The sequence below is a fragment of the Podarcis raffonei genome, chromosome Z (assembly GCF_027172205.1).
Source record: "Podarcis raffonei isolate rPodRaf1 chromosome Z, rPodRaf1.pri, whole genome shotgun sequence".
NCBI classification, from domain to species: domain Eukaryota; kingdom Metazoa; phylum Chordata; class Lepidosauria; order Squamata; family Lacertidae; genus Podarcis; species Podarcis raffonei.
Window position 1 is genome coordinate 8,024,397 of NC_070621.1, and position 12,854 is coordinate 8,037,250.

Genomic DNA, 12,854 nt, shown 5'->3' on the forward strand with positions numbered 1-12,854 from the left:
GTATCATAGCTTGTTTGTAAAATGTGCATGTTTTCAGAAATCTACCAACAACTCTCAGTGCATTTACATTTAAAAATAGACCACTGAACTACCGTTGGAATAGTTGCATGAGGTCCCTTACCTCTTGTACAATTCAGAGTTATCAGGTAATTTGAGGATAAGGTCACAAAGTTTGTTCCAGTTTCCTTGCAGGGAGTGCCCCTAGAGAATGGTTCAATTTAGATCGGGGAACCTCAGGCCTGGTGTCCACATGTGGCCCTCAGAACTACCCACAGGCCACATCCATTCCTAGCCACATCCTAGCCACACCTTCTCTCCCCAAGTCACAACCCTCACTTTGCACCCTGTGTGTTTCTGAGTGGCTGTGATGTGTCCTTGAGCTCTGGTAATGCATCTTGCTTGTCTGGACAAAGGATAGAGTGGGGTGGGTGTGTTTGTAGAAGCTGTAGAACCTGACCATCACTAACACATGACCCTTGACAAATTGCCCAGAAGGGAGTGCAGCCCTCAGGATGAAAAACATCCCACATTCCAATTCAGATGATCCTACAAATCATGAAAGATCATGATTGAGCCTTACTCTCACTTCTTCCTTCCTCCATATCTCCCCATCCCTCCTTCATTCCTTTATTTATTTTCAACTTTTTGTTGTTGTTGTAAAAGGTTTTCTTACAGCTTTAACAGATTTAATGCTTTCCATATCCTCCTATCGTTAAAAAAAATTCCTTACAAAATCAAATGTTAGTCCTGTTCAGAGTAGACACATTGAAATTCACGGGCATGACTAACTTCCCTATTCTGCTTCATACATGGGTGGGTGTCTTGAGGTAGAGAAAGGGACACAAAGATCTATGCAATCCTGCAAATTCCACACACTTTGGTGTCTGCCTCATCCCACCGCTCTCTCCAGATCCTGGCTGACTCTTTCCATGGCTCAACAGCCCTTTAAAGGGCTGTTTCAGCTGGAGATGCCAGAGACTGAATCCAGGACACCTTTGCTTGCAAGGCAAGGGCCCAGTTTGTGGCTCAGCTCTGAATGTTGTTTTCTTTGTTATGGCTTACATCTAAACAAAGGTAATTGCTGCTACTACTACCTCTTGTGGCTTACTGTTTTATATGTGCTATGTTATACATTAAGGGTGGCAGTTCGGTGGCAGAGCATTCGATTTGCATGAAGAAAGTCCCAGGTCCAACCCTTGGCCTCTCTAGACAGGACTGCAGCCAGAAAAATGAGAGAGCAACTGCCAGTCAATGCAGACAACTCTGAGCAAGATGGACCAATGAGTTGATTGCGTATAAGTCAGTTTCCCACCACCACCCCTAAAAGAAATCCCAAGATATTTTATATCTGGTGGTTTGCCTACATCTATCCGTGTGCCTATTTCTCGCCCACATACACACACACACCTGACTAGAACCAGTGTAAAACTGTATAAGTAAACAAAAATAAACATAATAAAAAACAAGCAAACAACCTTCTGCACAGGAATAGAAAAAGAGCAATGAAGCAAATTAACTGCTGGCAGAGCCCAGCTGATTTCAGTGGCCTCCTGCCAGTGCAAGAGAGGCTCCAGGCCCCTGGTGTTGTTCACTATTTTGTTCTTAAATGACACTTGCGAAACACTGAGTTTAGCAAGGACAAGCACTTCCAAAGGAACAGCTCCAGAGACTGGAGGCCTCTGTTTACCAACTCACGGCATATTTGGCATGGGCAGTAGCAGAAGGGAAGGGAGGGGGGGTGTCCCTTGCAACTGAAGAAAGATCTTTTTGCGCCAGTCAATGAGACACTAATCTGAACTAGAGGGATCAAAAGTCAAAGGGAGATGGAGTGACTCTCTATGGCAGGGGTCAGCAGCCTTTTCAGCCATGGGTCGGTCCACCATCCCTCAGACCATGTGGAGGGTCAGACTACCTTTTGAAAAAAAATATGAACAAATTCCTATGCCCCACAAATAACCCACAGATGCATTTTAAATAAAAGCACACATTCTACTCATGTAAAAACACCAGGCAGGCCCCACAAATAAGCCAGAGATGCATTTTAAATAAAAGGACACATTCTACTCATGTAAAAACACGCTGATTCCCGGACCATCCACAGGCCAGATTGAGAAGGCGATTGGGCCAGATCCGGCCCCCAGGCCTTAGGTTGCCCACCCCTGCTCTAAGGGGATAACCCAATGCTGGGGAGGAGGGCAAAGAGTGTCCTCCTGTGTCTTTAAAGGAGCAGAACTTCCACTGCAGGTCGTTCTCTAGCTGTCCCTTACTTACCACCCCAGATTTTCTTCCCCCTTGTAAATCCCTTTCCTTACATACTCAGTGGAAAAGGATCTGCTTTGTATGCAGATGGTCCCAAGATTCCTAGGATGACTCCAGGTAAAGGTAAAGGACCCCTGACAGTTAAGTCCAGGCACGGGTGACTCTGGAGTTGTGGTGCTCATCTTGCTAGTTCCTCAGAGGGCAGATCTGCCACACCTCCCAGCTGTCTCATTGCTGGCCTGGCCCTGGATATACCAGCAATGGAGACTGAATTCCTTGAACCATGTGGATTTTGGGGTTTCCGGTGCCACGTTGCATGGCTGCACAATGAAATTATTCAAAATCCATCCCTTGGAACCACCAGAAGTGGTTGTTCTAAGAGGCCAAACTATATATGATTCTACTCCCCTGATCAGCAAGGTGTTTTTTTTAAAGGTTTGTGTGAGAAAGAGATCTGGAACAGGATCTTGTGTGGAAGGGTAAAAGGCATTCATCCTTTGTCCCCTTCTGCTTGGTCTCAACCTGAATTCCTTGAACCCAACTCCCTGTGATGCAGGAATCCTGCCCACAGCTGTCCCTGGGTGGACTTGAACCACGCACTTGCTGTTTACAGCAGGGCTAGGAATTCCAGTTGGTGTCAATGAGAACTTTTATTTCCATGCAAATAACAGGCCAGGGGCAGGGGCAACAGTCTGGTAGGAAGCAAATACTTTATAAAAACCCATCTATGTCCCCTCACCAAGGTCTTAATCTGGATCAAGCCGCAGCTATTTGTCCTCTAACACACACACACACACACACACACACACACACACACACACAAAGCCCAAATTCACATAACAGCCAATTACATGAATTAGATCACATCTAAATCAGTTCATTCATAGACTAGATAATGCAGAAGTTATAATTCGCCCAGAAGCTCAAGTGAGAAAGTCAAGTGGAAGTACACTGGTACCTCAGTTTATGAACTTGATCCGTTCTGGAAGTCCGTTCTTATACCAAAACCATTCTTAAACCAAGGTGTGCTTTCCCTAATGAGGCCTCCCACCGCCAGTGCCCTTCCACCATTCGGATTCCGTTCGTAGACTGAGGTAAAGTTCTCAAACAGGGACACTATTTCCGGTTTTGCGGAGTTTGTAAACCGAATTGTTCTTAAACTGGACTGTTCTTAAACCGAGGTACCACTGTACTGTATCTGAATCAGTCCAAGCATACCTTCCCTGCAATGTATCAAAGACAAACATGGACAAGCTTGCAACATGCTGCCTATAGAAGATTAGAAACCAAGGCCACTCAAAATACTGGAATTGCCACTGGCAGACTGCATACCAAAAGGCGGAGATAAGCAAACTTGCTATACTCCAGTTACAGATAGGTAGCCGTGTTGGTCTGCCATAGTTGAAACAAATTTTTTTTTTTTTTCCTTCCAGTAGCACCTTAAAGACCAACTAAGTTAGTTCTTGGTATGAGCTTTCGTGTGCATGCACACGTATCTGAAGAAGTGTGCATGCACATGAAAGCTCATACCAAGAACTAACTTAGTTGGTCTTTAAGGTGCTACTGGAAGGAAAAAAATTTTTTGTTGCTATACTCCATTTCTTCTTTCTTCTTTATAAGGGGTGGACATTAGGTTCCATCAGCCATAAGGTGTTTTTTTATTGCAAAATCTGTCTCCCAACTTTTCTACGCTTCAAACGTCTGGTACAATGGCTTATTTCCTAAGTTAGATGGGTTCCAGGCAAAGTTTCTTCGGTCTTTACTACAGTTTCCAAATTGTGTCCCAAATCCAATCTTATTTGTATCAACTGGGCTACGATACTGCCCTTGTATCCCTGAGGCAAAGGCTTTGGGACATCTCACAAAGCGACCTGCAATCCAGATCCAATGTAATCTGTGGCCCAAGTGCAGCTGGAATCCAATACGGGCACAACTTTCAGTTAGCCTCATTGTCTTAGGAAACCTATCGGTGTTTATTTACCAAACCTGGATTAAAGGTATTTCCACGGGAAGTTTTAAATGGTAGACTAAGAGGCATCCCCTATCATAAAAGGCTTTGTTTATGTTCTCAGGATGTCAAATGCATGAACCATATCCTACTACTGCATTGTGAGCAGTATGAGCAAGCAAGGGACCAACTGATCAAACCCTTACTAGCAAATTTGCCAGGGAAATCTGAAGCCTCCCATATTAAATACCTTCTGGAGGATAGGTCAAATGATATTACACTGACCGTGGCAAAGTTTCTTTCGGGGGTCGCAAGAAAAAAAAGACTACCATGCTCTAGACATACCAACAATACTCTGCTCTTCAATGATTTATAAGGCAAGAGAGTGTTTCGTTATATATCAATTGAAATATATATTAGGGGAGGAAAAATATTGCCTTAGCTAGGGAAAGGAAAAATAAATCAATCTCAGGGCTTGCCCCACCCCCACCCCACCTCCCCAGTTTCACATATTTCCACATATTCTCCACACTTCTCCACAAGTTTGCATTTTTTATATGTAGAAAAATCATGCTTATAAAAATTAATCAGAGTTTTAGTGTGAATTTCTACTTACCCCTGTTTGTATGAAATTTCCCCTAAAGTATACATTTATTTCAGGGAATTGCCACTAATTTTAAGCATTTTTAATGTTATTTTCACTATTGAGTGCATTTTTATGTACACTTTCCCATAATATACACAATTTTGTATTCATTATTTGCTTGGAGAACTGCATTGCAGCATTTGGAGATGTACAAATTACAAAGGAAACTTCTGTTTTAGCTTACATATTGATTTGGAAATGGCTAATTAGAGTGTTTTGCATTAAAACGAAAACTAAACCAACTTTCTCCCCGTTCCTAGTGCTAACATGTTATTCCAGATGTTCTTTAACTACACTGTTAATCACTGCTGGCTGTGGCTGATGGGAGTTAAGAGCCCAATGGAATCTGGAGGGTACCACAATGGCTACCTCCCAGCTAGCTCATAAGAAGGTTAAAAACCAAAGGCCCATCTGGTCCACCATCCTGTCCCCACAGTGGCCAAACAGGTGCCTCTGGGAAGCCTACAAGCAGAAAATGAGTGCAATAGTTGTTATCCAGAGGCATTCTGTCTCTAGTACTGGAGACAGGGCTGTCACACCGAAGATGGAACAAGCTAAACCGACTAAACATCAGGAAGAACTTTCTGATGGTAAGAGCTGTTTGACAGAGGAACAGATTCCCACAAGAGGTGGTAGACTCTTCTTTTTTAAGCAGAGGTTGGGTGCCATCTGTCATGGTTGCTTTAGTTGAGATTCCTGCATTGCAGGGGATTGGACTTGATTACCCTTCCAGCTCTATGATTCTATGATAGTATATAGTCATCGAGTAGCTGTGTCTTAGCTGTCCTACCATATGCTTGGTAGTTTTATCTTTAGTAAAAAAATTCCACTAGTGTTCCTAGAACAGAGATTAACTGAGTTGTAATTTCCTGGATTCCCCACTCTCTCTCTCTCTCTCTCTCTCTCTATATATATATATATATATATATATATGGAGTGTCAAATTTGCCACTTTCCCATTTTCAGGAATGGAAGCTTAAATTGCTGATCCTCTGGAACTTGTCCCTAAGAATTTGAGTTATTTAGGAACCCTTGAGCAGCTGCCATCTGGACCTGGTGACTTGTTCATTTTAATTTGTCAACAAATTCTAGAACATCACCTCCTGTTACCATCTTTTGCCTTTCTCCCTCAGACTTCCTTCCTGAGAAAGTTAGTCAAGGCAAAAAGATCTGCCCTTTATCTTCTACGGTGCAGCAGATGGAAATAATTTATTCGGCATCTCTAAAATTTCCTTTTACTCCTTTAGCACACCTTCAATTCCCTTGTCATTCAAAGGTCCAAACATCTCCCTAGCTGTTTTCCTGTTTCTAATATTTATGAAGTAATTTTATTGTTGATTTAATGTGCTTTTTTTTTTAGCAGTGTACTCCTCAGCTTATTTTTTGCACATCACATGCTGCTTGCATTTCTTTCATCAAAGTCTGTGTTCCTTTCTGTTTTCCATATTAAGGCAGTACTTCCATAAAGGAAGCCTTCTTGCTTCCATAGCTTCCTTGACTGCTCATGAACCACACTGGCATAATCTTGGCCTTAGTGGTTGTTTTCTTGTATACATTCCAGCTGAGCTTTCTGAAGAATTTGGACCCTCTTGACTTTCCCTTCCAAATTCCATTTTTTCTTATCTCTTGTTTTTTGTTAGAAGTTTCCTTTTTTCAAGTCAAGCATGACTGAGTTGGACTTTCTTGGCAACTGTCCACTTGCATACGTTGGCAAGGCATATTCCTGATGTGGTTGCACCCCAATTCCCATAAGCCCTACTCAGTATGGCCAGTGGTCAGGTATGATGGAAATTGTAGTCCAACATCTTCTGGAGGGCACCATGTCAGCTGCCCCTGGGCTAACCAGATGCCCACCCATATATGCCCACCCAGATCCCCCTTTGCACTGAAATGCACTGAAAAATAATCCCAAGTTTCATATCATGCTCAGTGGCTTCCCCATGTGATGATAAAAAATAGTAGGCCTCTAATAAAACATATGCTTGGGATAAAGAGAGGACATGGGCCTGATCCAATGTGATGAGTTAATTCATACTTGCATGGAGAGGAAATCTTTCGAATAGCTCTAGTGCGAGCCAGTATGTGATCTGTATGGAGGCTAATTTGTTCCTGATTATGTTTAAGACCCCAATAAATCTGTCTGCTCTGAGTCTGAAAGGCCCAAGGGATGAGAGGAACAGAGAGACAGAGATGTCTGAATTAAAACAGAGATTGCACAGTTGATTTAAAAAAAGCTCACTGAACACAGCCCAGACAGCGAGCATGCCCCTTCTCAGATTCCAGCTCTGTTGTACCGAGTCGGCATGCCCTGCCCTCCATTACCTTTTTGGCCAGCCCCAATGACACTGGTAATGAGAGCCAGGAAAAGATTAGGTGTTCCATTGGTTTCATGGAAGAATCATGGAGAAATGTGGTTTAACTACCGCATTCATCTTATTCTTCTTTTTAAGGGAAGATATGTTCTTAACATTGGCAGGATACTACAAAAAAAAAATCAAGCTGCCCTTCTAAGGAGAGCAGGAGGACCATCATCAAATGTTTTAGTGCCCAAGATGGAATGTCCAAAGTACATCTCTTATAATGTGAAAATGCACATTAAATGAAATTCAATAGATACAAATGTGAATATCTACAGAGAGGTACAGATAATTTGGCGTGAAAAATGAAAGGGATATTGGGGTTGACATCCATCACAAGCTGGTCATCATCCAACAACTGCAAAAAGGGCAAGTGTGGTTTCAGAGTACATTGAGAGAGCCATACTTCCAGGACAGAAGAGGCAAGAGTCCCACTATTATTCCACTCTGGAATCTATTTCTGGGCACCACAATTTAAGAAACATGTTGACAATGTGTGCAGAAGAGGACAATAAAGATGGCCAGGAATATGGAAAACAAGTACTATGAGCAAAGAACAAAGTATACGCTCATGAACCATATTCCACTGTATCCAGCCCTAGGGAACTGGGTACCAGATCCATCTTAGCAGTTTGCGGCACAAATGCATTTACAAAAGATGCCTGTCAATTTTAGAAGTTTTGAGAGGTCAACGTGGACTGAAAACCACTGAAGAAGACCATTGCTAGATCAGACGAAAGATTCATTTTGTCTATTATCCCTTTTGCTACAGTGGCCAATACAGTGCCACCAGGAAGCCCACAAGCAAGGTACAGCATCAGGGTGGGGAACTTCAGGTCAGGGCATGAAAGCAGCCCTCCAAGCATCCCTATCTAGCCCTCAGAACTCTTCCCTTGCCACACCCTTCACAGGGCATGCCTCCTGCCCCAAGCACATTTGCCTGGCTGCAACATGTTCTTGATCTCTAATAATGTCTCTTGTTGGCTGCACGGAAGATAGAGAGGCATGTGTGAATGTGTGCATTTGGAATTCTGATAACATGCCATGGGCACCAGTCACAAAATGGCTACAGTAAGTGTGTGGCATATCCCAGAATGCTGTGGGGGTGTGGCATTGTAGTCTCAATGTAGGAGATGCTAAGCCACTGGCAACAGTGAAAGCAGACTGTAGATTTGGGGGGAATATTTAATGAGAACTTTTTAGGGTGCCATAAGAGGTAGGGACGCAGGTGGCACTGTGGTCTAAACCACTGAACCTAGGACTAGCCAATCAGAAGGTCGGTGGTTCGAATCCCCATGACGGGGTGAGCTCCCGTTGCTCAGTCCCAGCTCCTGCCGACCTAGCAGTTCAAAAGCACATCAAAGTGCAAGTAGATAAATAGGTACCACCATGGTGGGAAGGTAAATGGTGTTTCCGTGTGCTGCTCTGGTTCGCCAGAAGTGGCTTAGTCATGCTGGCCACATGACCTGGAAGCTGTACGCCAGCTCCCTCGGCCTATAGAGTGAGATGAGCGCACAACTCCAGAGTCGTTCGCGACAGGACCTTATGGTCAGGGGTACCTTTACCCTTAAGAGGTACTGGCAGGCACACTGGTACCATGTGAAGAAGCTGGCCTACTATACAAAGCCACCACTAGGGTGTGGTCCCTGGAAGGTTGTCCTGATCAGAATGTGCCTCTCAGGCTGAAAAAGGCTCCCCACCACTGTATGACAGTAGCACCCATTCTTTGTTGTCAGCAACTGGTACACGGCCTATTAGGCTGTTCCTCAGCTTGCCCTAGCAAAAATAATAGTCAGGCATAACTATGGAAGACAGGAGCTTGCTGAACGGTTCACGGTGAGAAGGGGGGGGAATACATATTAAAAATGCAATCTTGGAGTTGTGAGGTTTGGTGGAATAAACACAGCATATGAATTCCCAAGGATGTAACTTGTATCAGGAGAGAGAAATGTCTTCACTGGTAAGAAGGCTTGGCCTTTAAGAGTACTGAGACAGATGTTAGACTAAAAGAAGCCTGCTTTATATCCTCATTATAAATTGGGCAGGGCATACTTGTAATTGGCTTATGAGGTGTGTTGTTTTTTTAAAAAAATGTTTCTTATAATAAACCAAAACTTGGCTATATTAAACACTGATAAGTCTTTGGCCTCATTCTCAGAAATAGCAGATGTGATGTTGAACTGTTTTTTCTTTAGTTATCCTTCAAATAACAGTTTCCTACACCTGTTCTCCTGCCCCCACACTCAGTCTTTGGCCTGGGTTTAATCTAAAGTCTTATTTGGCACTCACCAGATATTCCATTCCTAGCCAAATGATCCAGATGATCATTGTTGAAGAGAAGGAAGGTATATCATTGACACAGATCTGTGACTGTAACTTTGGCATGCATGGGTATATCTGATAATTTATTTTCTTTATTTATTGCATTTATATACCCTCTTTCCTCCAAGGATCTCAAGGTGGCATGTATAGCTCTCCTCCTCCTCATTTTATCACCACAACTACCCTGTCAGGTAGTCTAGTGAGTGATTGGCCCAAGGTTAAGTGGGGATTTGAACCCTGGTCTCCCTAGTCTTAGTCCAACACTGTAACCACTACACCACAGTATTCTTTTTTCCAGTTTGGCACATTATTATTTTATTTATTTTATTTATATATAAATATATATTTAAATTTCTATTTATAAACAGGACATACACATAAGGTGCATTTTAGTTGGATGTGTTTTAACACATCCAAAATGCAGACATTTTAGAAAAATGTCTTCTAAATAAAAGAAACTCTAACTTCCCCAATAGGCAGCTTTTAAACAACTCTAGCAACAGAAAGTCCCCCCGCCGCCACCACCACTAGCAAACAGTTTGCACAAGTACGGTAGGTTCTTCTGAATGTTTAGTTCTCTTGAGGCTGTTATGAGGACAAAATGGGGTGGAGGAAACCTCATGCTACCACCTTGACCTCCTTGGAGAAAAAGTGGGGTAGAAATCTAATAAATAAAAATAATAATAGTCAATCTCGCTCAGACATATGGACAGCTTAGATTAATCTATCTACTTAAATCAGGACTGATGGAATACATCTACTGCTGATGTCAACTAACAATGTCTCTTTCCTTCATTCTCCACTATATTTGCAAGAGCCATTATTATTATTATTTTGTCATTATTTATTAACCACAACAATAATGATTTTGTCTGTGACGGACAGCCTTTTATCAGATTGCACATAAAGAACCAAACAAAAACTCAAAGCAATCTACCCCATTTGGCAACCAAGGCAAAATCCCCCACGTGGGGCTCAAATTGCACAAAACCGACTGGGCAGAGAAGGGTGGACACACAGCCCTGCATCCTGCTTTCAGTTTGGAATGAAGCTGCTGGCATCAGAATCACCTCCTTTTCTACAATAGCTACTCTTTAAAGAAAAGGGAAAAAAGGCCAGGCAAAATGAGAGAAGGGAGGGTGGGGAGAAGGGTATTTTTAAGCAAGCCTGTTTACTTAGGGACCATGCCAATGTCAACAGGCCTTGTACCGTATAATGACATGTCCAACTTTTGTTTTTTAAAAAACAATGAACAAAAATGCACACGTGTTGTTTCTGAGTAACAGATTCTTGGACTAAGCTGGCCTTTGCAGTTTAGTCCCTCTGCCAACTGCAAAAAAAAAAAAAAGGATATTCAGTCTTGGGTCTCCCACTGCTTCGCCTCACAGACATAGAGAAGGTGCCCCCACACTCTCCCTCTCTCATGTAATATTAGAACTCAGGGGCATCCAATGAAGCTGGGTGCTGGAAGGTGCAGAACCAGCAAAACAAAGCACTTCTTCACACAGTGTGTAAAGGGACCCCTGACCATTAGGTCCAGTCGTGGCCGACTCTGGGGTTGTGGTGCTCATCTCGCTTTATTGGCCGAGGGAGCCGGCGTACAGCTTCCGGGTCATGTGGCCAGCATGACTAAGCCACTTCTGGCGAACCAGAGCAGCACACGGAAATGCCGTTTACCTTCCCGCCGGAGCGGTACCTACTTATCTACTTGCACTTTTTGGGGTGGTTTCGAACTGCTAGGTTGGCAGGAGCTGGGACCGAGCAACGGGAGCTCACCCCGTCGCGGGGATTCAAACCGCTGACCTTCTGATCGGCAAGTCCTAGGTTCTGTGGTTTAACCCACAGCACCACCCGTGTCCCTTCACACAGTGTGTAGTTATAACCATTGCATTGGCTCCCAGAAGAGATAGCAATGGCCACCAGCTTGAACAGCTTTCAAAGAGGATTAGACCAACCCATGTAGGATGAGGCTATCAGGGGCTACTAGCCACAATGTCTGTGATCTTCCTCCACTGTCGGAAGCAGCATGCCTCTGAATGACAGTTGCTGGGAATCACACAAGTGGGAGAGGTTCAGCTGTTGCACTCAGATCCCCATAGGCATCTACATGGCACTAAGAGAACAGGCTGTGCAAGAGTGGAGGGGGTTGATGCTCACAAATGGATCCTTTGTATGAGAAACTGGGGTGTTGCAGGTACATCTAAAATGATGGAGAAAAAGGTAAAGGTAAAGGGACCCCTGACCATTAGGTCCAGTCGTGACCGACTCTGGGGTTGCGGCGCTCATCTCGCTTTATTGGCCGAGGGAGCCAGCGTACAGCGTCCGGGTCATGTGGCTGGCATGACTAAGCCACTTCTTAATTATCACATGCGCTGGGTAATTTAATAAGCATCCATTATGAGTTGTTTGTGGGAATATCAGCTAACATTGTGTAAAGCAAAAGGCCACCTCGACACTTCGCAGTGCTATTACTCATCACTTTGCTTATCGCAAAAAAAGTTATTTATTTATCTGAGGGTTGGGGGTCGGGAAGGCGCTATTGTTCAAGAAGTCCAAATCAAGTTTAATAGCACAACCTAAATTTGCTAGTATGCGACTTAATCCCACTAGAAAATAGAGACAGTCTGGAAAGATCCCTACACACAAACCACTACCTTTCAATTGTTTTGACAAAGGAAGCAGTTGTTCAGAAAAGCCCTGCTTACTATTCTGAGGAGGAGGATGAATTCACAATAAGTGATGTGCAGGGATAGAGAGTTGGCTTTTGGACACTGGTTTCTCTGCAGGGCGTAAGGAATGGGGAAGACGAAGAGAAGCATGGTCATAATGAATATGGATGGTCATCCATCAATTTATTTTAAGCACATTACCTCCATGACAAAGGGAGGAGTGTGTGGGGAGGGGGAGCAAAAGGAAGGGGGGGAGATGTATAAAATTAGGTTTGTGTCACTCACTTAACATTTTAGCTTCCCCAGAGGATCCTCTCCTAAACAGAGCTTGCAAGCTGATGAATATTAATCATTTCCCTGAATGCACTGCTGTCTACCAAAACAATGAGATTAGCAGGGGCAGAAGGAGCGCTGATTTATTAAAGAGAAGAGAACTGGTGGGATGGTTTGAACTCACATAAGTAAGGGTGGGGGAGGCAGTGAGGTCCCACTCAGAGAAAAGCTTTTTGGAAGAAGCATCTTCAAAGGGGCACCAGCAGAGGTGTTAAGAAAGAGACAATCCACACACTTTAAATGTGGTTCACCTTCCCTCTGCAAGTACCACGACGACGAGGGCCACAATGGGATCCAGCATGATGCAGTATACAGGATGT

The 12,854-nt window shown here is 43.6% G+C and overlaps 1 protein-coding gene across 1 annotated transcript in view; it reads right to left on the reverse strand.

Annotated features, from left to right (window-relative positions):
* Positions 1-12,854, reverse strand: part of PAPPA (pappalysin 1) — a 243,424-nt gene that overhangs the window by 111,910 nt on the left and 118,660 nt on the right. The window lies entirely within an intron of this gene.